Here is a 26,195-nt window from a genome sequence, read left to right on the forward strand (position 1 = left end):
GATCACTTAACTGTTAATGTCCCTTGGGCTGTTTTTATGTCAGCAGTGACAAAGTGTAGTACTGCTGGAATGTCTGACGGCAACAGCACCCATCAGTTTTCTGCACTCATCTCTCATTCAACCTCTTCATGTTTGTTTACAGACACCCAAAATTCAACCATTCTTCAAAATATTCTGCCCTTCAAACTTATCAACTCAATCTACTGCTTAATGATTATGATCGTCTAAAACAAATTTACACGTCACCCTAGACTCCATGATAACACCTTCCAGCCTTTCCCTCCACTTCACCAGCCCTGTCTCTACAAACATTGCCTCAATTCAGGTCCTGTTCCTAGTCTTGCTCATTAGCATCTATATATGCAAACCAACTATGACCTCTGCTCTCCTTGTGTATAGTCTTAATAGCCTGCCACTGTCCACAATGTCATTTCTCAAATTAGTAAGAGTACCTCCAAAAGGTTTTAAGATTCCTTGCTCATATAAATTGAATAAATGTAATTTAAATAAAGCTAAAACACTGCTCTCTAGCAGCATCTGAAGTCTCACAATGCGAAAGCATGTTATTTCTTTCCTTACCAACGTGGAAGTGTGATGCAGAGTGAACACCAACTACGAGACTTGTAAGAGCCTTTAGAGTCGCCACTTATCAACTGCTATCATTACCACTTAAAAACTTTCCATCCCTTCACACAGAGCACACTTTGCAGCTTTTCAAACTGCCCTACCACTTCCTGACTCCATTCTTCTGTGTACAATACTCTTTTTGCCAGGAATGCCTTCCCAAGCCTAGTCTGGCCGAGGAGCTGCTATTAATCCTTCAAGCCAACTCAAGCCACTAAGCTTTGGCTGTTCTTTCCACCTCCTGGTAGAGGACTCCTACCACTCTCCCCGCTACTCCTACTGTCAGAGCACTTACTAAAGACATCAAACTCAGCTTTAAAAGCTTAAGGTTAGCCAGGCCTGGTGGCGCACGCCTTTAATCCCAGCACTCGGGAGGCAGAGGCAGGCGGATCTCTGTGAGTTCAAAGGCCAGCTTGGTCAACAAAGTGAGGCCAGGACAGCCAAGGCTACACAGAGAAACCCTGTCTCGAAAAACGAGGGGGGGGGGCTTAAGTTAAGACTCAAGCCAGCACCTGGTAATGCAAGCAAATGAGTGAAATGAGGTAAAACAAGAGGTGAAATCTTTATTTTTCTGGGCAAAATCTTGGGTTTGGGCTCCCACATCTCAATCCTATGTCCTTTTTCCAACTAACTTAGCCAGACTCCTTCCTGACCTGTAACCCTCCCTATACAAACCCATCACAATTTTATTTATGTCCATCAATTTAATTCTGTGGTGTGGTATCCCTCAACAATAAAATTATTCCATTGCTACTTCATAACTGTAATTTTGCTACTGTTGTGAATCATAATGTAAGTTTGAGGGATATCTGATTGCAAAGGGCCCATGACCCACAGGTTGAGAGCCACTGCTCAAGAGTCATTCTGCTCAGAAGTTAAGGACACAGAAATGGCAGCTGGGGACTGGGGAAGAGGAGTCAAAGACCTGTGGTAAAGAGGGCCAGAACCGATGCAAAATAACCAGGGCTTGGACTCAGCTGAAGAAAGACAGATCCCTGAGGCTCATGAGGCAGCTAGTCTCAAAGGAGTAAGAAAGATGGTCTTAAAAACAAGGCAGAGAAGTTGAAGATATGGATCAGTGGTTAAGAGCACTGGCAACGACAGTGGCGGCTCATGTCTGTAATCCCAGCACTTGGGAGGCAGAGGAAGGCAGATAGATCTAAGTCCCAGGACATCCAGGACTATACAAAAAGAAACTTGCCTTTTAAAAAAAAAATTTTTTTTTTAAAAGCACTGTCTGCTCTTTGAGAGACCCCAGGTTCAATTCCCACCACCACCCACATGGTGGCTCACAAGAGACTCTTAACTCAGTTCCAGAGAACCTAACATTCTCTCCTAGCATCCACAAGCACCAAGTACATGTGCGCATGGTACACAGACATACACACAGACAAAACACAGAAAATGCAACATAGAACTTTTTTTTAAAGTAAGGTAAAAAGAAAGGCGCTAGAGAGATGGCTCAGCAGTTAAGAGCACTTCATGTTCTACTAGGAGACCCAGAACCCCTATCAGGTAGCTCACAGGCTCCTCCAGGAATCAGGAAACTGAGAAAACACACACACACACACACACACACACACACACACACACGGTAGGAGGATGCAGAGAGAGCTCAGAAGGAAAGTCTTGCTGCACAAGCATCAAAAGCGAAGTTCTGTTCACTAGACTCCACATAAAAGCCAGACATGAAAGGCATCTATCTGTAAACCAGGGCTTGCAATGGAGACAGGCAAATCCAAGAGCTTACTTCCAGATAGTCTAGCCAATGAGTAAGCTTTAGGTTCAGTGAGAAAGACCCTATCTCAAAAAACAAAGGTGGAGAAGACACCTAATGTCAATCTCTGACGCATAAAACACCCACGCCCTCACCAGCATCAGGGCAAACGGCTATGAGAAATATTTGAGGTTGTTATTTGGCCTCCACACAAGTGTGCACACAGTATCTGCATACATGTGCACCTATATTCACATGTACATATGGCAGGTACACACATACACAAATTACCAACAGTCTACTACTAGTCTCAACTTTTAGTTAACCTTTTCATTATGTTTCATTCTTTGGTATAACCCTAGGAAGATGACAGATTTTCATTACTATCTAGAAAGGCCAGCCAAGGCTACACAGAGACACCTATCTTGAAAAACCAAAACACTATAAAAAACACTCAAGGAACTGGAGAGATGGCTCTGAGGTTAAGAACGTTGGCTACTCTACCAGAAAATCTGGGTCTGATTGCCAGAACCCAGAATCATCTGTAATTCATATGCCAGAGGTTGAGACGCCCATTTCTAGCCTCCGTGAGCACCAGGCATGCACGAGGTGCACGCACATACATACATAAAGGCAAAACACTCACACGTATAAATGTTGTTTTTGTTTTTCAAGGCAGGGTCTTTCTGTGTTGCCTTGGCTGTCCTAGACTCACTTTGTATACCAGGCTGGCCTTGAACTATCATCGATCCACCTGCCTCTGTCTCCCTGAGAGCTGGGATGCCAGGCTGTTTAAAAAAAAAATTTTTTTTTTAAAGGAAAACATTTTAAAAGCAATTTGACGAGCAAGCAAAAGCAACTTTTTGTTGTTGTTGGGTTTTTTGTTTTGTTTTGTTTGTTTTGTTTCTTTTTGAGACAGGGTTTCTCTGTATACTCTTGGCTGTCCTGGACTCACTTTGTAGACCAGGCTGGCCTCAAACTCATAGCAATCCGCCTGCCTCTGCCTCCCAAGTGCTGGGATTAAAGGCGTGCACCCCACATGTGGCCGCAAAACAACTCTTAAAAGTTGATTCTCCAGGAGCTTTTAATCCCAGCACAAAAGTAGGCAGCTCTTTTGAGTTTGGGGCTACACAGTGCAGTCTTGGCTTGAGACACCTGCACCCTTTAAAAAAACAAAACAAAAAAGGTTCTCCAGAGAGGAGAGTGGTTCTCAAACTCGCTAACCCTGCAACCCTTTGATAGTTGGTTCTTCATATTTTGGTGACCCCATTACTACTTGATAACTAATTTTTGTACTGTTATGAATCATAATGTAAAATATCTGATACAAAATATCTGATGTGACTCCCAAGCGGGTCATAGAGAATCACATTGAATTCTGAGATGTGCTGTTATGGTCTTCGGATCACAGCCTGTGTCTCAACAAGTCAGGTCTGACCATCCACAGATACACAATAGGCAACAGAGTCAAACAGTGTGAGGAGGAGCAAAGAGATCCAGTGACCCTTGGTCAGGCCCATCTTCTGAGTCCCAATGTGAGGCTAAAGTTTAAGAAGAGGGTGAAGACCCAGCCAGGTCAGGGTGTGGTTCTGCTTTCTCTCCTCTAAAGGAGTTTTCTTTCCAGGAGGAGTGTTGCCTCTGCCCACCTATCTTCCCTCCTCGCCCAAACAGGGCTTAGGCTATAGGCTTTCCCTTTTCTTAACATGAGATTCCTGGAGGGGGGAGGGAGTGCAGCTCCAATTTTGGGGGACTACTGTTGCAAGAGTCCAATGGACACAAGCGTCTCTTTAGAGTATCCCCACCTCTGCCACACTGGTTACAGTGCCACTACTATAGTACAGAGCTTACCCAAGAAGGATGGGAATTCAACCGAGAGCCTTATTAGCATGCTGCTGCTTACTCCCCAGACACCTGCTCCTTCTGTAAGAGCGAGCCAATCTAAAGCTCTCAGCATTATTATTTTCTACACTTGGACCTTTACTTTAATGCCCAATGCTTTTATGAAAAAAAAAAAAAAAAAAAAAGCAAGAAATACTAAAATAAGAATAAATCCAACCTACTATTAAGACAATTTAAATTCTTTCTGGGTTGAACAGTGGTGGCCCATGCCTTTAATCCCAGCACTTGGGAGGCACAGGTAAGCGGATCTCTGTGAATTCGAGGACCGCCTGGTCTACAGAGCAAGTCCAGGACAGTCAAGGCTACCTACCAAGTTTAACCTAAAACTTAACTAAAAATTTAAAATGTGAGCTGAGTGCAGTGGCACATAGCTGTAATCCAAGCACTTGGGAGGCAGAAGCAGGTGGATCTTTGTGAGTTTGAGGACAGTCTGGTCTGCAAAGCAAGTCCCGAACAGCCAGGACTACATACAGAAATCCTGTCTCAAAAAACAAAACAAAACAAAACAAACAAACAAACAGAAATTAAAAATGTACCTAAATTCTGAACTTCTCTCTCAAAGTAAGAGAATTCAAGAATCCAAGACTATGAGTTTGATGATACATAGTTACTCCCTGTATATGCAAGACAGTTAACTTCATAACAGAAAGTTACAAAAACCCAAGGCTAAATCCTGTAACCACCTCTTAGGTCAAGATTTAACCTGATCACATATGGCATATAGGAGTCCCCTTAAAGGAGCTAGACAGCTAGTGGTGGCGCACACCTTTAATCCCAGCACTTAGGAGGCAGAGGCAGGCGGTCTCTGTATATTCAAGGCCAGCCTGGTCTACAAAGGAAGGACAGGACAGCTAAGGCTACACAGAGAAACCTTGTCTCAAAAAAACAAAATAAATAAATAAATAAACCAGAAAACAAACAAACAAACCAAAATCCAGCTGGATAGTCCAAGACCTCCCAATGCACACATGAAACTGGAGAAGTACCAGACTGTGTATATACTATTTTCTATGCATATGCATCTATAATGAAGCTTGACTTATAAATTAAGCACAGTAAGATTATCAACACTAATTAAGCAACTTAACACTATAATATACTGGAGGCTATGTGAATGTGATCTCCATTTATTCTTTCTTTTTCGTTTTTTTTTGAAATCCATTTCTCTCTTTTTGTTTTTTAAAAACAATTTATTTGCTTCAATGTTCTGCCTGCATGTGTGCCTGCCTGCTGGAAGAATGTACCAATCTCACTATTGATGGATGTGAACCACCATGTGGTTGCTGGGAATTGAACTCAGGACCTCTGGAAGACCAGACGTGCTCTCAATCTCTAAACCATCTCTCCAGCCCAACTCTGAGCCATCTCTCCAGTCCTCCATTTATTTTTCTATTAAAATATCTTACCTTTAATTTAAGGAAGCAATTTCTAGTTTTCTTTGGATAGTATGAATTACAAGCTATATAAATAAGCAGGGATACTTACAATTGCTAATAAGCAACTAGTAGGAACAGACACTGAGTACACTGGACCAACGGCTGACTCATGTCTAGGCCAGAACAATAGGCAGTATAAAATTTCATCACCATTCAAAACAACACAAAAAGTAAGCGCCTAGATTAGTGTTCTCAACCTTCCTAATGCTGCAAGCCTTTAGTAATGGTTCTTCATGGTGTGGTGACCCCCATAACATTATTTTTGTCGTTACTTCACTTCATAAGTATAATTGTGCTACTGTTATGAGTCATAATATAAATTTCTTGGAGATAGAGATTTGCCAAAGGGGTTGAAACCCACAGGTTGTGAACCACTGGTCTAGACGGTTTATTTCTGGGATTTTCCACTTAATGTTTTCATGAGTAGGAGCTGTATAGAAAAGATACTGTTGTATTCAGCATACACTTCATCATTAGAACTCTAAGATACATTAAGTGCATCAGTTTAACAGATGTTAGATGCTGAATTAGCCACTTTTAGCATACCTCTGAACTGTCCTAAGGATGTTCTTGTCAAATAATGACAAGCTGCTAACGCCTGCTCAATGTATGGTCTAGTCACAGACACAGCTCACATTTAGTGCTTATAGTTGGTGTAGTCCACCAAGTACAGTACCAAACAATGGTTCTACAGCTTATAATCCCAGCTACTTAGGAGTTAAGGAACAGGAGAATTTAAAGCTAAGGCCAGTCAACCTGAACAACAGGATTGAGACCTTACACCAAACAGTTTATTTTAACACACAAAAGGGCATGGGGATGTAGGCCCAAATAGTGTCTGCCTGTGAAATTCTGAATTCAAATTCAAGTACAACAAAAACAACAGATATTATTAAGACAACATTGAAATTCTATTTTCTGTCTTTAGCTATCCTTCAGATTTTTATCTCACCCTCACCTAACACTAAGAAAAAAGAAAAAAACAAAACAAAACAAAACAAAACAGAGGAAGACCTAGTTCCACAGCTGGCTCTCTGTCACTACTTGTTCTTGCAGTCAGACCGCTGACTGGGTTCTCTGAGTGCAGTAACGCGATTCCAGCATGTTGCTAAGCTCACCATTTATTTCAGGAATGAAGCTCGCTCTTCAGTGGCTACAAAGCTACCATGCATGATCTAGAAGCATGATGCGCAGAATGGAGGAAGAAAGGAGCTCTAAGTGTCGGAAGAGCAAGCTGAGTGTTCCTTTACATACCCTCACTTACCCTCAAGCCTCTTTGAAATATCATTCTTTGTAAATTGAAATGAAACAGGAAAAGGGGGGAAACAGCTAAGCTACTATAGCTTAAGAACTCTGAAGACAACCACAATCTAAGTTTAATATTAATGTCTATAACACCGAGTTCTCATTTCTAGGTTTGTGAAAGTTTATGACTAGGAACTTATTACAAAACCCCAGTTTCCTCATCTAGAAAACAAAGTTCACCAAGAAGAGACTTGATACCCTATGAGCATATACAGGGGGAGGAAGTCCCCCTCAGTCACAGTCATAGGGGAGGGGAGTAGGGGAAAATGGGAGGGTGGGAGGAATGGGAGGATACAAGGGAGGGGATAACCAATGAGATGTAATATGAATAAAATATTATTAAAAAAAGAAAACAAAGTTAAATAACTAAAGGATTTATTTTAGCGCCTAGCACATAATAATCTCAATAACCATTGGCACTGGCAAAAATCAAGAAAACCAGTGGTCAGGTCTGATTCCCAAATCCCCAGGAACTCTTTCTATTACAATTTTCTATAGTGTCAACACACATTCTTCCTTTTTCCTGGTTTTGTGTGTATGTATATGTGTTTATTTTTTCCTGAGATAGGGTTTCTCTGTGTAGCTTTGGCTGTCCTGGACTTGCTTTGTAGACCAGGCTGGCCTTAAACTCACAGCAATCCACCTGCCTCTGCCTCCTGAATGCTGGGATTAAAGGCATGTGGCCACCACGGTTTCATGTAGCCCAGGCTAGCCCTAAACTAAGTGTGGCTAACGCCTTGAACTTCTGATGCCTCCTGCACAAACTGCAAGTATTTGACAACACACCCAGGATTTTACACAGGGCTTCATACACAGCAAGCACTTTACCAACTGAGCTACACCCCAACACCAAGAAGAATCAATATTTAAAAAAATAAACATTTTGCTGGGCATGGTAATGCACACCTTTAATCCCAGCACTCAGGAGGCAGAGACAGGAGGATCGCTGTGAGTTCGAGGCCAGTCTGGCCTACAAAGTGAGCCTAGGATAGCCAAGGCTACACAGAGGGAAACCCTGTCTTGAAAAAACAAAAAACAAAAAACAAAAACAAACAAACAAATATTTTGAGCTGGAGAGATGATTCAACAGTTAAGAGCACTGGTTGCTCTTCTAGGACCTGGGTTCAATTCCCAGCACCATATGGCAGCTCACAACTGTCTGTAACTCCAGTTCCAGGGAATCTGACACCCTCACACAGAGACATACATGCAGATAAACATCTGGAAAACTGACATTACATAGTTATTAAGGGCAAACTAGATCAGCTGAATTCTGCTAGTGATAGTATCTGACAACAGATCCAAGCACCACATCAGACATGAGTTTTTTCCTCTACTATTAAACTTATTTCATACCACTATACGAATTTATATTATTTCACAACCAATTCTAAATTAAAACTTCAATTTCGAAAAAAATTAAAACTCCAATTTCAAAAAAATTAAGTTAAAAACTCTAGTTACAAAATATATAAAAATAAGCCAGGCGGTGGTGGCGCACGCCGTTAATCCCAGCATTTGGGAGGCAGAGGCAGGCCGATTGCTGTGAGTTCAAGGCTAGCCTGGTCTACAAAGCAAGTCCAGGATAGTCAAGGCTAGACAGAGAAACCATGTCTCAAGTCGTGCCCCCCCCCCCCCCGCAAAATATATAAAATAAAACTTCAATTTCAGTTACTGGTTGGCTTGGGCAAAGAAAATCATCCTACAACATAGCACCCCAGTTTGAAGCCTACCAGCTCTGTTTAAATAAAAATAAACATACTGCTTAATATTTTTATCACTTTTCCTGCCCAATCCCACAACCAAAACCAGGCATTGGTACTGTTCTAACAATGTTTAAAAACCTCAACTACTTCACCTACACCCTCAGGCTAATCTAATGATGAAGGATGGAGCAGGAGCAGATGGTAATGCCAGCAAAGAAGCAAATGAAGCCTCTAGAACAGACATGGTAGTACTGCCTGTGGTGCAGCTGTTCAGGAGGCTAAGGCAAGATTATCAGGAATTAGAGACCAGTCGGAGCTGTAAACAAGCAAACCTTGTTTTGTTTTTTTTTTCCTTCTTCTACACAATCATTAATAGTTTGACTATTTCAAAAAACTTCCAGAAACTGATGTCCACCCGATCTATTTTGGCAACCTTACCTATTCAGGAAAGCAACAATCCTCAAAAAGAACGTACACATATATTCAGTAAAACAAAATTAATGGGTGTTTTAGCAAAAAAAAAAAATCTCGATTCTAAATTGAAGGTGGAGCGCTTTTAATGACTGGCCCTCCCAAAACAAAATCACACTGGAGCTACAGAGTTGGCTCAGCAGTAAAAGAGTGCTTCCTGCTCTTTCAGAAGACCTGAGTACGGCTCCCAGCAGCCACAACAGGCAGCTCCCAACCACCTTTAACTCCAGTTCGAAAGGGCCTGGCCACCGAGGGTATCCACATACTTAAAACTAATAAACTTTCATGTTAGCCACAAACCCTCTAGAAAGGTCCCCACATTCCTTTGATTTAAAAAATCCTATTGTCCTTCATAGATCAAAAAAAAATCACCATTAACATACATGTATGTTCCATAAGGTTCAGAATCGTGTATATTTCTAGGTTTATGACTGCATTACCCATTCATTTTGCAGTAACATAAACCACTAAATATAGCTCTAAACATTAACGATTCGTAATTATATAAGTGATCATACCTCTTATGCCCAGACACCAAGATCCTAGGATGCTTCTGTCAGACCTAAGGGAAAAGTAAACAATGAACACCTGTCACAAAAGCTTTCCAAATCGGGAAGCCCCAAACCAGTTTACCGTCAATCGCCAATGCAATTCCTCCCCTCCTAACCCCCAACTCCACACCTCACCAGAAAAGATATCATCGGCCAACAGTCAGACTGTGTGAAGGCCAGAGTGTGCAAGCAAAAAGGGGTCGGGGGCGTTTTCTATCCTCAGGGGTCAGCCTTCCTCCTCACAATCTCAAGTGCTGACACCTCATCAAGCCCGAAGTCACTTTTCCTTTCTGGGCCTCCGTTATCTGCGTAAAGTGTGCTGATAGGCGGGATAATTTACTTCTCAGTGGCTGGAGTCGCACTAGGATTCGGACAGTCAGCACTTGCGCGAACCCATCTGGAACCCTTCCCACATGCTTCCTCGGGGCACATCTCCTTCTTGGACTTTCTAGAGCGGCTGGCTGGCCCACCGGCTCTGCCCGCACGAAACGGGTGCACTCCAGGCCTCCACAGCCACACGTGGTCCCAGACAGTGTCGGGTCTCCGCGTCCTCTCCCCGTCACACACGCACACACCTTCCCGGACAGGTGATGTCCAATTGATTCAGGCCAAGGAGACAGACGCACATCCACCAGGTACCCGCCACCTGGGTGACACCGTCCGCCTCCTCCAGCCTCCCGATCACCTTCGCCGCCTGCCCCACACCCCGCTCGCCCAGTCAAGCCACTCACCAGCCGCGCCGCGGTGCGGACTCCTCGGCGGCCTCCGGGCCGGGGCAGCCAAAAGGCCGCAGGGGGCCGGGGGGGCGCTTTCGCCACCGCCGCCCCCTCTCCTCAGCCCAGCCCCATCGCCCTCGGCCGGCGCCGGCGGCCGCGGGTCGCTGGGGCTCGAGGGGCCGCCGCCACGCGTCGCGGCTCCGGCTGCGGGGACAGAGGCGCCGCGACGGGGCCCGGGCCGCACCGGGCGCAGGGGCGTCCGCGCTCCGCTGTCGGCGCCTGCGGCGTGCAGCCGGGCCCGGCGAGAACAAGGGAGCGCGGCGCGGAAGACCGGCTGGGGAGAAGGGGGGGGGTCGGTCTGCGCTGCGAAGCGACCTCCCGCAGACGGCGACGAAGCGGACCCCCTCCCCGCGGCTACGGAGCCCGGTCACGCTGCGGGGAGGGCCGGCGGGCACACGGGGAGCGCCCCGCGAGCTCAGGACTCCCGCGCCGGATGTGAGGTCACGTGATTGCCTCATCCCCAGCGCCCAGCGCGGAGGGGCCGTCAGGGGGCGGGGCGACCCTCCAGTCCCGCCCACCTCCTCTGGTCGGCCCCCCCCCCTAGCCCGCTTAAACTAGAACCGCTTAACGGGACGCTGCTCAGGACTCGTTTTGCGGGAAAGCGATGAACTCTATGTTGCTTGCCCTGCAAAGAGATCGTAGTCCAAACCCCCATTTTATGAACAAAGAAACTGAGGCCCAGTGGTAAATGCAGAGTGGTAGTCAAAAGAGGACGCTTGTGCTGGTAAGGTGAGAGTGAAGTCCTAGCTCCGGGTCCAGATTCTTTCCCTCCTTTATCCCCCATCTACACCAAAAAGAACTTTAATCCCGGTGCAACTCCTGGCCCACCTGGCTGACGTGGGACAGACAACGGAGTCAGGTAGGCAAGAGAAAGCTTCCACACCCGAGACCGCCCGGGACTCGGGGAGGAGTTTCTTCCACAGCGCTGGATGCAAACTAAATACTTCGCTCCACAAGAGATTTATCTCGGGGCACTGCCCCGACCGGATATCCAAATCGGCGGGTTTGGTTTTCACAGTCTTCCGCTCCGAGCCGAGCGCGGGAAGCAAAGCCTGCCACCTGCCGCCTCCAGCTCCGCCATCTTTCCGTCCTGAGTCAACCTCACCTGCATCCCAGACGCCTGGCCTTCACTTTCTTATTGTTCTCCCGCCTTCCTGCAAACATAACTCCTAGCTGCTTGACCATCTTAGAAAAGGGAACAGCGTGTGCTCAGCTCCTGTTTCCCCCAATACAAGAGCAAGCCACATCCAGCCTGGACACCTCTCAAGATATGCCCTCCTGGTCCACAGCACAGAATGGCACCTCACTTGGGTTTGTCCTGTCCCTAATAAACCTCATTGGGGGCAAGAAGGATGCTACTCCTGTTCTCCATGGGTGGCCATGGGGCATGGAGGACGGCCCTGGCATTGTGTATTCCCACCTCCTGTTCAGCAATGTGTTTCAATCCTCGCTTGTGCTGACGTGAGTAAATGAGATTGTGGTTGAGGAAGCCCGGGTAGGGCTGAGCAAACCTTGCACATACTCTTTCCTGCTCCCTTGACTCCTGGTTCTTTACCTCTCAGATCTTAAAAAAAAAAAAGCTCAAACCTCTCCAGGTCCTATAAATAAAACTGTCAGCCCAACCATCCACTTAGACCGCTTTAGCAAGCTGCCAAGTGTTGCTGGTCCTCTCATGCCCAGTGGTCTCCCGCTAGCTATCTGTACTTCTCCATTCCTCAGTTCTTGGCAAAGTGACCGAGGGAGAGAGGGGGAAAGAGAGAGAGAGAGAGAGAGAGAGAGAGAGAGAGAGAGAGAGAGAGAGAGACATGGGGGGGGGGATCTTGTCAAGTGAGAGTAACTCATGACCTCCATGTCACCCACCACCGGGCAGCACTACCTTACTTCTTCCTCAGCACTACCTCTGTTTCTCGGTGTATCCCTGTCTGGCCTCGAACTCACAGCGATCTGCCTGCCTCCGCCTCCCCAGGGCTGGGATTAAAGGCATTGGCCACCACGCCCTGCCCCCTCTTCTACATTTGACACTGTGGGTGTTCTCACCTTTTAAAATCACTCTCCTGCCTCAGTCTGCAGAGGATTTTTGCTCTCCCAGTTGTCAAGTTGTTTCAGTAACGAAGACGACCTCTGCCTTGTTCAGTGGCACCCTCAAGTGCCCCCAGCTGTGGAGCAGCACCTGCGATGCAAGGCGGCCACTCTAAGCTGGCAGCTGTAACCTGCTCTGCTTCCCTCGCTCTGGGAGGATCATCTCTGCCCTTGTTCTGAAGGCCCAAATCAAGAGAACCAAATATCCAACTACCTGTCCTGCATCTCTATCTAGAGCTCACAGAGAAACAGCAAATGCTATGTGCAGAGCTAAACTAGCCCTCTGCCTTTGTAACTGCCCCTCCTGGAGCTATTAGCACCAGCATCACACAGCCATCTGAACTAGGAAGTCAGGAATGAATGAGTCACCCAAGATGAATCACTAAGCCCTGTCGGTTTCACCTCAGACTCCTACCTCCATTCCACTGGCACCCATCCTTTCTGAGCTATGCTGCTTTGGCAGCCTCCAGAGTCCTGCCTAAAAAACGCACACCTACTTAAAGCCCTACGGTCAACGCACTCCGGCTTTTTGTTGTTTCTTTGTTTTGTCATCACATGTGTTCGTTGGGGGTCCATGGCACAAGTGTGGATGTCAGAGGAAAGTGTTTTGGAGTTTGGTGCCCTGGTTCCACCCTGTGAGTCCCAGGGATGGAACTCAGGTGGCCAGGCTCAGTAGTAAGTACCGATACCTGCCACCCCACAGGTCAGCACTCAGGCTTTTAAAAGATGCTAAGAGCCCATGCTCGGTGAACCATGCCTGTAAAAGTCATAAAATCAGCACTTAGCTGATAGGAGCATAGGGAGTTGAGGCAGGTTGGACTATGAGACTCTATCTCAAAACAACAAACCAGACAAACACATGTGGAAAGCCCAGACTTCAAGATGCGGCCACATTTCTCGAGCTAAGGCAACTCACACAAGGCAAGGAAACTCCAGGAAGAAATACAGCAGTTAAATATGTCAAGAAGTTCTTTACAGCCGGGCGTGGTGGCACATGCCTTTAATCCCAGCACTCGGGAGGCAGGGCCAGGTGAGTCTCTGTGAGTTTGAGGCCAGCCTGGTCTACAAAGCAAGTGCCAAGAAGCCAGGGCACACAGAGAGACCCTGTCGACACTGGCTTGGGAGGGGATGTTGGGTTGGTCTTGGGCATGTTTAAAGGCTGTGGGAAGACACAGAGATGAAAGCTGGTCTAGAAATTTTTGAAAGCTTAAGTGATACTCAACCTATCACATTTCTGGGCCCCAGACTTCTGTAATTCTGGATCGGGGCTTTCCTTTTTCTGATCACTATTTAAGGCCCGACCCAAGCTAAGTGTGTTAGTCCACACCTAAAATTGAAGCTACAGGAGGACCGCATGAGTACTGGAGTTCAAGGGCAGCCAGAGCAACATATGGAGACTGTGCCTCTAAAAAAAATGAAAGGACAAGACAATAAAAACAGCAACAATGGGGCCGGAGAGGTGGCTCAGTGGTTAAGAGCACTGACTGCTCTTCCAGAAGTCCTGAGTTCAATTCCCAGCAGCCACATGGTGGCTCACAACCATCTATAATGTGATATAATGTGATCTGATGCCCTCCTCTGGCTTGCAAGTGTGCACGCAGGCAGAGCACTGTATATGTAATAAGGAAATAAATATTAAAAAAAAAAAAAATACAGCAACAGCATAGCCAGGTGGTGGTGGTGCATGTCTTTAATCCCATCTTGAATCCCAGCACTCGGGAGGCAGAGGCAGGTGGACCGATGTGAGCCCAGGACAGCCAAGGCTACACAGACAAACCCTGTCTCAAAAAACCAAAAGCTAAAACAAACAAACCAAACAGCAACAACAAACACTCAGCCCAGCACCACAGACTCAAACAACAGTCCTACATCTACTTCTCATTCTAAAGACAAGTAGAGCTGGGCACAGTGGCCCACACCCCAGGGAGGCAGAGGCAGGGCAGATCTCTGTGAGTTTGAGGACAGCTTGAGAGACAAAGAAAAGAAAGAAAAGGTGTTTGTTTCAAAGCCGAAGAGGTGTGTGAAGAGGGCCAAGCCTGCAGTGTCAGCACTCGCTGGAGGATTGCCACAAATTCTTATGGCATTCTGGCTTACATAGTGGGTTCCAGGACAGTCAGAGTGACAGAGAGAGACCCTGTCTCAAAATTGAATGCACTGCAGAGAACTGGCTATTTGTTCTTCCAGAGGATCCGGGTTCGAGTCTCATCACTTACTAGCAGCTCACGCCTGTCTGTAACTCCAGTTGCAGGCAATGACATTCCCCTTGTGGCCTCCAAAGGCACCAGTCAGACACATGGCACACAGACATACATGCAGGCAAAACACTGGTGTGCGTAAGATAAAATAGGATGACACAACAGTGAAAGGTGGCGGGATGTATTCTGTCAGGGGCACTAGAGAGCTAGAAACACGAAGTGTCCCCGGACATTGAGAACACTGGTGACCTCCTAAGCACATCATAATGTTCTCAACTTAGTTGAGAGTGCTTAGACTACATGTGCCACCACACATGGCATGTCTCATATATATATATATATATATATTTTTTTTTTTTTTTAAGAGGGGAGGTTGTCTCCTGTTTCCCTTGCTGGCCTTGAATTTGTTATAAAAGCAGAGATGACCTTGAACTTCTGGTCCTTCTGCCTCCACTCCCTTGAGAGAGCATGGGGAGAGAAGTATAGGCTACCATATCTGGTTTATGCCATGCTAGAGACAGGACCCAGGGCTCCATGAAGGCTACACACATAGTTTACCAACTAAGCTGCCTCCGGAGCACACTCGCTGTTGTTCTGAGGCAGGGTTTCATGTATCCCAGGCTTTCCTCAAACTTGCTATGCAGGTAAAGATGACCTTCCTACCTCCCAAGTGCTGGAATTAGAAGTATGCGTAATCAGGCCTGCTAATGTACTGCACTTTGCCCAGCCACTTCTATCAGAGGACACCTCGGTTGAGTCTATATATTGGCTATTGTAAATCTCACTGCTGCGAGCATGAGTGCAGGCATCCCAACCGTGGTGGGATGATCTCATTTCCTTTTGGATGCCATTCCTTGTATCTCCTACTCTGTCACTACCCACTGCCAGTCTAATATCACGTCCATTACAAATCTGTCCACACCTCTCGGTGTCCATCACCACTGGAACAAGGCCAGTCACCTTCATCTCGTTGCAGCTGCCGCCAGCTGATTCCTGCACTGTCACCCTTGCCATTTCCAATCAGTCTTGCATCCTGACTAAAGTGTCACCGAGCTTGCAGCGGAGCATAGCTACTGATGACAATTTTCAACGGCTGCCCGTCTCACTGAGAATAAAATGTACACTTGATTGGCCTACAAGATCCAACCCTTTCCCCTTTCGCTGGCACTAGGCCACCTTCACCCCAGGTCCCCTGTCCACCTTCCTCATCTGTCACGTGGTCCTCTCTCAGTTCCTCATATGCACCAAGTTCCTTCCTGCTTCAGAGTCTTTGCAAAACCTCCTCAGCCTTCCCTTTTCTCCTTTGTACGCTAACTCTTAGGAGCTCAGCTCTGGTTTAAACACTCACACATCAGATCTTAAGAAAGTACCGGCCTTTGCTTTTCTCCCTCTATTTTCTTATCATCTCCTTTACCCCTTTGTAATCGTTGTCACAGTCTTTCTTACCAACGTGTGTTTATTTAAATGTGTCTTTCCTGTTAAAGTATAACTTCCGGAAAGATGAGGACCATAGACTGGGTGTTTGGCTCAGTGGCAAGGCACTTGCTGAGCACCCACAAGACCCTGGGTTCAATCCCCAGCACTAACAGGTAGGTGGGTGGGGCACAGACTAAGTCCATTTGCAGCTTTAGCACTTTTCTAGAAGAGGCATTGGAAGTGACGATGCTAGGCTGATGCGCTGGCTCAGCTAGCCAAGGCATTTGATGCACAGCCTGGTAACACAAATTCAATCCTGGGAGTTCAGGTAAAAGGTAGAAGGCGAGAACCAACTGCCTAAACCAGTCCTCGGTCCTCCACAGCATGCCCCTCCTCATTAATAAATTATTTTTTTGAAATTTTCTTAAGTTACAGCTGGATGACCTGACCTACTCCTATCATCCTGGCATGAAGAGGAGTTCCAGGCCAGCCTTGGCTATGCAGTGAATTTGAGGCCAAGGCCAGACTCAGCCAGACTCTATTGCACAGAGAAACCCTGTCTTAAAAAAAAACAAAACAAGAACAAACAAACAAACAAAACAAAAAACCAGGCTCAGTGAGATAGTTCAGGGAGTAAAGACGCTTGCTGCCAAACCTGATGGCCTGAATTTGATCCCTGGGACCCACATGGTCCCATAAATTGTCCTTTGACCTCCCCTTGTGCACCATGACATGCACACACACAGGAGAAGTGCATACCCCTACATTTCCAACCTCGAATCCATTTAGTGTTTGTAGCTCTCATTTCTCTGCATTTGCTTGTAAATTTCTATGTTTCTTTTTGCTCATTTTTGGCTTTGGATTTTTCCCTTTGCTTGTATGGAGATAAGATCTGAGTCTTACCAGGTTGCTGAGGCTGCCCTCGGACTCCTGATTCTCCCACCTCTGTTCCAAGCACTTAGAATGCCAGGCATGTGTTTTACCATACTTTGCTTATTCATGTTTTTGTTTCTAGGCGTCTAACTAATTTAATGTAATATTTCACCCAATATTTAACAATAGTCTTAGGAATCTCTCTCTTTCTTGTTTTTGTTTTTGTTTTTTTTCCGGAGACAGAGTTTCTCTGTGCAGCCCTGGCTGTCCTGGAACTCACTCTGTAGACCAGGCTCACTGTGATCCACCTGCCTTTGCCTCCAGAATGCTGAGATTAAAGTTGTGTGCTGCCACCCCTGCCACCACCCAGCATTTTATAGAATAGGAATATATATAAATAACCCACTCAAGGTCACAAGGTCAGTAACAGGCAGTATTCAGACCCAAACAGCTAGACTCTAGAGCCAAACTCCTGACAAGTAAGCCCTGGTGAAGCCATGATGACCAACCACCTTCTGGCATCCATGGCGTCTGCTCAAGCACCCAGACTTCAGCTGCCTCCCAAGCAAGACCTCACCACTGCTAGACCCTTCCCTCCTTCAGAGCATTGGAGAATGCTGCTGAGTCTACAGAGCACTGGTTTTCAGACTTGATAGCAGTGGGATGATTCCTGGTTTTTTTGGGTTTGTTTGTTTGTTTGTTTGTTTGTTTGAGACAGGGTTTCTCCGTGTAGCCTTGGCCATCCTGGACTCACTTTGTAGACCAGGCTGGCCTGGAACTCACAGCAATCCGCCTGCCTCTGCCTCCCGAGTGCTGGGATTAAAGGCGTGCGCCACCACTGATTCCTGTTTTATGTATTGATTTGTTTGGTTGTTTTTTGTAACAGTCCCTTATAGGCCAGGCTGGCTTTGAACTATGATCCCCTGAGTCTACCTCCAAGAACTGAGATTACAGGCATGTAACACCATGCTAGACTCAAATACCATTTTATAGAGAAGAAAATTGAGGCTCTCAGGGGGGAGAGAGTTTGTGTGAGTCCTTCTGACTAAGTCCAGCCCTCTCCTGTACTCCCTCTGCTGCCTTTACAAAAGAAACCAAGTGTTTTAAGTGCCTCACACTTGTAATTTTAACACTAAGGAGGCTGAGATAGGAGCATCAACACAAGTTTGAGATTAGCCTGGGCTACATAGTGAACTCCAGGCTAGCATGGGCTAGAAAGGGTCCACCCTGTCTCAAAATAACAATTACAAAAGAATAAGAAAAGGAGGAGAAAATAAAAATAAGCTGAATGTGGTGGAGATTTCTGTAATCTCACTCATGAGGGTGGGACAGGAGGATTGCCATGAGTTCAGTGTCGGTTAGTGCTATATAATAAGTTCCAGGTCAACCTGGCTGGGCTATAGAGTGAGACCATCTCCAAAGAATGAACTACTGAGGCGTGGTGGTGTATACCTTTAATCCCAGGCCAACGTCATCTACACAGTCAGATCCAGGCTAGCCAAGACTGCATAGAGAGACCCTGTTTCAAACAAATAACAAACAAAACCCCATAGCATCCAAAATGAAAAATTAGTAAGATGGCCCAAAGCCTAAAGATCTGAGTTTGATCCCCACGACCCACATGGTGGAAGGGAAAAAAAATTCCTGAAATTTATCCTGATTTCCACCTCGTGCAGTGCGGTATGTGCACATTTTTTATACACACACACAATGAATGTTTGAGAATATATGCAATAAAATAAAAAATTTAAACTGCACAAACAAAAGGACTTTTGAGTACTAGAGCATGTGGCTAGCTAGCATACATGAAGCCCTGGTTCATCCTCAGCATGGCAACAGATGATGATGATGGTGGTGGTGGTGGTGATGATGATGGTGGTGGTGGTGATGATGATGGTGGTGGTGGTGGTGGTGATGATGGTGGTGGTGGTGATGATGATGGTGGTGGTGGTGATGATGGTGGTGGTGGTGATGATGATGGTGGTGGTGATGATGATGGTGGTGGTGGTGGTGATGATGGTGGTGGTGGTGATGATGATGGTGGTGGTGGTGGTGATGATGGTGGTGGTGGTGATGATGATGGTGGTGGTGGTGATGATGGTGGTGGTGGTGGTGGTGATGATGATGGTGGTGGTGGTGATGATGATGGTGGTGGTGATGATGATGATGGTGGTGGTGGTGATGATGATGATGATGGTGGTGGTGGTGATGATGAATACAATAACATACTTCAATCATACTGCTTGCCCACAAGATGTCTAGAGATCTGTGAATCCCAGGCAAGTTGTTTGTAAACTTGGTTTCTGGTAAGAACCTCCCTGCTAGCCCCAGATAAGATTAAAAGACCAAGATTGGGCCAGGTGTGGTGGTACACACCTTTAATGCCAGCACTCAGGAGGCAAAGGTAGGTGGATCTCTGTGAGCTCGAGGCCAGTCTGGTCTACAAAATGATTCTGGGACAGCCAGGGCCACACAGAGAAGCCCTGTATTGAAAAAGAAAACAAAAATAATTTTATGGTTGGGGTCACTACAACATGAGGAACTGTCTTAAAGGGCCACTCTCTGAGAACTGTCTCAGTTAGGCAGATTGAGAACCACTGCTCTAAAGTCTAAGCCCCAAGTCATTTAACTACTCAGTTCCCTCCTTTATTTCTCTCTCTTCCTTTCTTCTTTCTTTTTTCCTTCCTTCCTTCCTTTTCTCCTTCCTTTCTCTTTAGAGTTTTCATGGTTAGCTACTGCTAGGAGCCATCCTTGGCCTTTGTGCCCACACCCACTATTCCGAGGAGCTACACCCCACCCAATGTACTAATCTTAAAGTGTTTACTGGAACACGGCCACACTTGCTCGCTCACTGTTGCTTTGTCTGTAGCAGTTTTTAGAGAGGCAAGGAATTGTGATATGGGACACGTGGGCCAAAACACTAACTATCTGGCTCTTTACAGAGAAAGCTAGATGACTTCTGTTCCGTGGTATCCAGCCTATGTGTATGGGGTGAGACATTGGTTACTAGTCCAGGGTGAAAGTGGTTTGGAAAATTACATTTGCTGACCAATAAAACAACGAGCATAATAATGTCAGTGCAGTACTGTACCAGCCAGCAGCTGTACTCTAATGGCATTCTTAATAGCATAAGGTGTGACTTTTGTTGACAAATATGCCACAAAAATCTGTGGTTTAAGGCCTTGAGTAGATGTCTTTTCTCAGATTCTCAGTAGTATCTTTCTCTCTCTTTTTTGGGGGGCGGGTGTGTTTCTAGACAGGGTTTTTCTGTGTAGCCTTGGCTGTCCTGGACTTGCTCTGTAGACCAGACTGGCCTCGAACTCACAGCGATCTGCCTGCCTCTGCCTCCCAAGTGCTGGGATTAAAGGCGTGCGCCACCATGCCCAGCTATCTTTCTCATTCTTAATAAACTGTCTCTATCTAGAGAGAGGGACAGAGAGACAGAGAGAATACTTGTGTTTCCTACTCCTTGGGATCCCAGTATCTTCTGGTTCCAATGAACCCAGTCAGGCCTGCTAACCCATCCTTGTAATTCCAGTCGCTTAGGAGAATGAAACCGGGTGGGGTGGGGTGGGGTGGGGGTGGGGTATAAATTCAAGGCTACAAAGGAAACTCAAGGTCATGATGGACAATTATGTGAGACCCTGTGAGTCCGAAGCATCTGTAATCTCAGCACTTAGGAGATAGAGGTAGGTGATTACAGGGTTGGGGCAGCGGTGTAGCTCCGTGGTAGGAACTCTTCTTTATCTTGTGTGAGGTTCTAGGTTCAATCCTGAAGTGGGGAGAGGGAAAGGAAAGGAAGGAGAATTTCAAAGGCTGCTCATCGAGGCTGTCCTCTAGGAAATACCATGGTGGGTTTCTAAAGCTAGCACTGCAGTCCTGCTGGGTGACTCCCCTGCCTGCAGAGGGGCTATTTGCACCGCACCCAAGGCCAGCTAGCTCTTTCAGGGGGTTAAAGCATTAGGCTGGCACCAACACCTGTCATCCTGCACCCACGGCTGCTCCTCTCAAGTGTCTTTTTCACATTCCAAACAAAGACATTCCGAAGAGCCTGGCCATTCATAGGCCTCCTGTATAGTCAGTCAGTCGCTAAAAACTTCCTCTGACCTTTGTAGCTATTTCCTATGAGCCTCTGAGGGACTGCCCGTCACCCATGGCCTATTTTCACTATTTTCAGAGCTGGCGGCTCTGGCTTCTAGAGCAAACATGGGACACCCAGCCTCTGGGGGTGGTCTCCGGAGTTTTAGCTCTTAGTTCCAAAAGAAGACTGCTCATTGGAAGGACAGTAGGACAGATGGGAGCCCGAATGGCACATTCTGGTAGATATTCTAGAAAGAGCTAGATAGCCAGAGGCAGTTATCATCTGTTTGCTTAAGGCAGTTGCTTCCTTGTCGGTTAGGGAAGGGAGGCATTTGCTCCTTTTTTTTTTTTTTTTTTCCTTCTCAAAGCAAAATACCTCCCACAGAGCTGGTACGTTACGGCAATACTGATCACCGGCTGCAGTGTGGGAGTTCCCCTGCCAAAGAATTTCTTTCATACATGTTTCAAGAGTGAGCCTGTCCAAAACACGCCTCCAGCCTGGCGTTACCTGTAATCTAACCCAGTGGAGGAAGCAGAATCCAAATAGCTTGAGGTTCTGCGAAGTCCACGACAGCTGCCACCACCTAAGGAGAAGCCCGGCAGGCTCTAGTTCAGAGGAGAGCTTAGGCCACGGGAACTGTAGGTTGATTTAAATAGTTAGCAGGTGAAATGAAGTGAAACCTCCTGAAACTGAACTACAAGTTTGTTTTTCACACTTGATCTTGGTAGGTCAAGAAGCAGTGCCTTGAGAGAGAGAGAGAGAGAGAGAGAGAGGGATCAGAAGAAGAGGAGAGAGAGAGAGAGAGAGAGAGAGAGAGACCGAGGAGAGAGAGAGGAGAGGACGAGAGAGAAGGGAGAGAGAGAGAGAGAGAGAGAGAGAGAGAACAAAACCAAAAACAGGGTCACAGCCAGTGGGCATGTGGCACATACATGCACCTGTGTACTTGGAGACAGAGGCAGGTAGGTCTCTGAGTTCAAAGCTAGCCTGGTCTACATAGTTCCAGGAAGCCATGGCTGTGTCTCAGCCGGGCAGGGTGGTGCACACATTTAATCCCAGCACTTAGGAGGCAGAGGCAGGCCTGGTCTACAGAGTGCGTCTAGGACAGAAAGAGGGCTGGGTGGTGGCAGCCCATGCCTTTAGTCCTAGCACTCGGGAGACAGAGGCAGGCGGATCTCTGTGAGTTCGAGGCCAGCCTGCTCTATAGAGTGAGTCCAGGACAGCCAAGACTACACACAGTCTGTCTCCAAAAGAAAAAGAAAAAAAAAAAAGTTCCTAACTCAAATTGGTCTTCTTGCCTTAGCCTCCTGGGTGCTGGGGTAATAGGTGTGTGCCATGATGCTCAGTAAGTGTGTGGGTAAGTTTGCTTTCAAGTGCTATGGAATGAACCTAGAACATGTCAGTCCAGCGTTCTACACAGAGCTAGAGCCCAAGCCCTAAACTTATCTCCTTCTCCTTCTTCTTCTCCTCTTCCTCCTCCTCCTTATTCTTGTTTTCTTTCTTTCTGTCTGTCTGTCTGTCTTTCTTTTTTCCTTTGGTTTCTTTTGTAGTCCGGACTGTCCTGAACTCCCTTTGTAGACCAGGCTGGCCTCAAACTCACAGTGATCCTCCTGCCTCTGCCTCTAGGGTGCTGGGATTAAAGACCTGTGCCACCACACCTAGCTTTTGGTTTGTTTTTCAAGACAGGGTTTCTCTGTATAGCCTTGGCTGTCCTGGAATCACTCTGTAGATCAGACTCACAGTGATGTACCTGTTTCTGCCTCCCCAAGTCCTGGCATTACAGGCAGGCACCGCTGCACCCAGCTAGTTTTCTTTTTTTTAATATTTATTTATTTGTTGTATATGAGTGCTTTATCTGCAGAAGAGAGCATCAGATCTCATTATAGATGGTTGTGAGCCACCATGTGGTTGCTGGGAATTGAACTCAGGACCTCTGGAAGAGCAGCTGGCACTCTTAACGCTGAGCCATCTCTCCAGCCCCTGGATAGTTTTGTTTTTTGTTTTTTTTTTTGTGTTTTAAAGTTTATTTTATGTGTGCGTGTGTAGGCCTGAGAGTATGCAATGTGCAACACATATCAGGTGTCAGTGGAGACAAGGCGTCAGATCCTCTGGAACTGGAATCACAGACAGAACTGGTGTTACAGTTACACACAGGTGTGAGCTGCCATATGGAACAGAACCCAGGTCCTATGCAAGAACAGCAAGTGCTCTCATCCTCTGAGCCATCTCCCTCCAGCCCCCTTAGCTTGTTTTTTTTTTTTTTTTTTAAATACAGGAACTCCTCAGCACATGATGCAATATGTAACGATAACTCTGTTGTAATTTTAAATATCTTATGTTGAAAATGCCTTAGTGGTCCAGGTGCAACTGAATTATCTTAGCTGCAGAGTCATTGTGAAGAAAAGGTCAGAAAACTCTAGAAACAACCTCAAGGAAGTTTGGAACTTTATCCATTGAGTCTGGTACCCTGGGCAGTTGGGGCAACAAGCAGCAGGAGCGACCACTTGGAAGATGGCAGAGGAACTGGAGAGATGGACAGCTTAGCAGCTAAGAGCACTCATTGTTCTACCAAAGGACCAGTGCTCCATCCTCACATGTTGGGGACAATAGGCCACATGGCCAATGTTCAGCCATCTTGTCAGAGCCTGCACCTTTAAATCTGTTTTTCCCAGAGCTTGCCTTTCACCAGAAACTAGCTGACCCTGTTGTAGGTCAACAGTTAGACTAAAGTCAGATAGAGATGGAGCAACCCTGTTGTGGTTTAGCAGCTAGACTAAAGCTAGATGAAGACAAAGCAAGATACCCTGTGTGGCAGGACATTATGACCCTGCCTGGAATTCCCTGTGTTTTGAGAAAAGCCTGCAGCTGGGTTGCTATAGCAATATGCTTCCCTGCCTTCTGACTTATAAAAGCTGCTGCCTGACTAATAAAATTTGAGAGTTTGATCAATCAAACTTGCTCTCCTTCTTTGTGTCTTGCATTTTCCACAGGTGAACTTCTTCCCGAGTTTTAGTCGAACCCTGCAGGCCGGGGCACTCACACGCCACAGATGGCTCACAAACAGCCGTATCTGGGCCTTCAATGGTTCCAAATCCCACGTCTAGACTGGAGTAGCCCAACTGAGAAAGTAAACAAAAGTCATGTATTGAGTCAAGGGCTTGCACCACCTGGCAGAAACTGGCTGGGCACTTGTAGCTGAAACTGTCGTGCTGGAGTTTCTGGGCAGAGAGTTTTCCTTCTCTGAATGAGCTTCCAGCTTCTCATTCCTAATGCAGGCACTTTTATGACACAGGATAAACAAAGATAACCTCTGAGGACTGGAGGGATGGCTCAGCGGCTAAGAACACTGACTGCTCTTCCAGAGGTCCTGAGTTCAATTCCCAGAACCACATGGTGGCTCACAACCATCTATCATGTGATCTGATGACCTCTTCTGGCCTGCAGGTGTACATGCAGATGAAGCACTCATATACATAAAGTAAATAATTGAATCTTAAAAGAAAAAAAAAGCTGGATAGTGTGGCACATGCCTTTAATCCCAGCACTCGGGAGGCAGAGGCAGGTGGATCTCTCTAAGTTCAAAGCCAGCCTGCTCTACAAAGGGAGTCGAGGACAGCCAAGGCTACACAGAGAGACCCTGTCTCAAAAAAAAAAACAAAAACAAAAACAAAAACAAAACAGAAACGTGACCTTTGTTGAAAGTGGTTACCTTCAGGCTGTTCTCAGGGATGCGATGCTTTTACCATCCTTAGTTGTTTGCTTTTCTGCTTCTTCCCTGTTAGAGGCTTGAGGCCAACCACTCCCGTTCAGACAGTCTTGAAAGATACTTGGGAAAAAAAAACAAAACCACATACCGGAGTCTAGGATACAAGCATCCCGCCCCAAGTTTCTTCTCAGGAAGTGGAAAGAGTGCGTGACAATTTACTACTATAATTTATATTACATTTGTTAGGACGCAGGCTGTCTATATGTCTAGAAATGAGCTAGACTCTAGGATTCTGGCTGTGACATAAAAGCCAGCATGCCTCAGGAACTTGTGAAGCCGGTTCTCCATCTGCCAAAAGAAGTCATTTCCCTTGCCTTTGGCTGAAGGATGTACGGCTGCCTGTGGTGCCTTCAGCATATCAAAGCCCATGCTGGCGAGCAGGCTCCCTCTGTATCGCAAGTGCCTGTTACGCATTTCAGAATCCACGCAGGCCTCCTGACCCTCACCTCCCCTCAGCTACTTATACTCCGCATGATTCTCTCTCTCTCTCTCTCTCTCTCTCTCTCTCTCTCTCTCTCTCTCTCTCTCTCTCTCTCTCTCCCTCTCTCAGCTTTGAAAGTGCTTCCTATCACACACACTAAAACCCTTCCCCTAGAAATTCGGTCACTCTGCCTCCACATATCAAATTTCTTTAGAGGACTGAAGAGATAGCCGAGTCGGTAAAGTGCTTGCCTTGCAAGCACCAAGGCTCAACTTCACTCTCCAGAAGCCACATGAAAAGACAGATGTGATATCACATTTGTAGCCCTGGTCCTGGAGAGACAGAAGCAGAGCATCTTAGGCAAGCACCCTAATCTAATCAGTAAATTCTTGACTGGCTGGGCGCACGCCTTTAATCCCAGCACTCGGGAGGCAGAGGCAGGTGGATTGCTATGAGTTTGAGGCCAGCCTGGTCTACAAAGTGAGTCCAGGACAGCCAAGGCTAACACAGAGAAACTCTGTCTCAAAAAAAAAAAAAAAAAACAAAAAACAAATAATAATAATAAATAAATATAATAATATTTACTATTATTATAAATAATAATATAAATTCCTGGCCAGTGGTAGGCCGTGTCTCAAAGGTGGGTGGCACCTGAGGAGTGACACTCAACGTTGTCTTTTGATCTCCATAAACACACTTGCACATGCATGCACACACACACATACACAGTTTATTTGCTCTGCTCCAGTTTGCTTTTTTTGGGGGGTGGGGTGGGGTTTGATGCTGGAGACCAAAGCCAGAACCTCATGAATACTAGGTAAGTGCTATGCCACTGAGGCACATTACTAACACCCATCACAGACATGATGGTAAGTGATGGTG

General features: G+C 46.3%; 1 protein-coding gene across 3 annotated transcripts in view; it reads right to left on the reverse strand.

The window, feature by feature from the left end:
* Positions 1 to 10,580, reverse strand: part of Atp13a3 (ATPase 13A3) — a 77,109-nt gene extending 66,529 nt beyond the window's left edge. For all 3 annotated transcript variants that reach the window (XM_051150818.1, XM_051150819.1, XM_051150815.1), the window contains exons 1-2: positions 10,441 to 10,580; positions 9,677 to 9,720 (exon numbers count right to left, since the gene is read on the reverse strand). The gene's annotated coding sequence lies outside the window, so the exon portion shown is untranslated. The remainder of the gene's footprint in view (positions 1 to 9,676; positions 9,721 to 10,440) is intronic.
* Positions 10,581 to 26,195: the final 15,615 nt, after the last annotated feature.

The sequence above is a fragment of the Acomys russatus genome, chromosome 8 (genome assembly GCF_903995435.1).
Source record: "Acomys russatus chromosome 8, mAcoRus1.1, whole genome shotgun sequence".
Classification (NCBI taxonomy): Eukaryota; Metazoa; Chordata; class Mammalia; order Rodentia; family Muridae; genus Acomys; species Acomys russatus.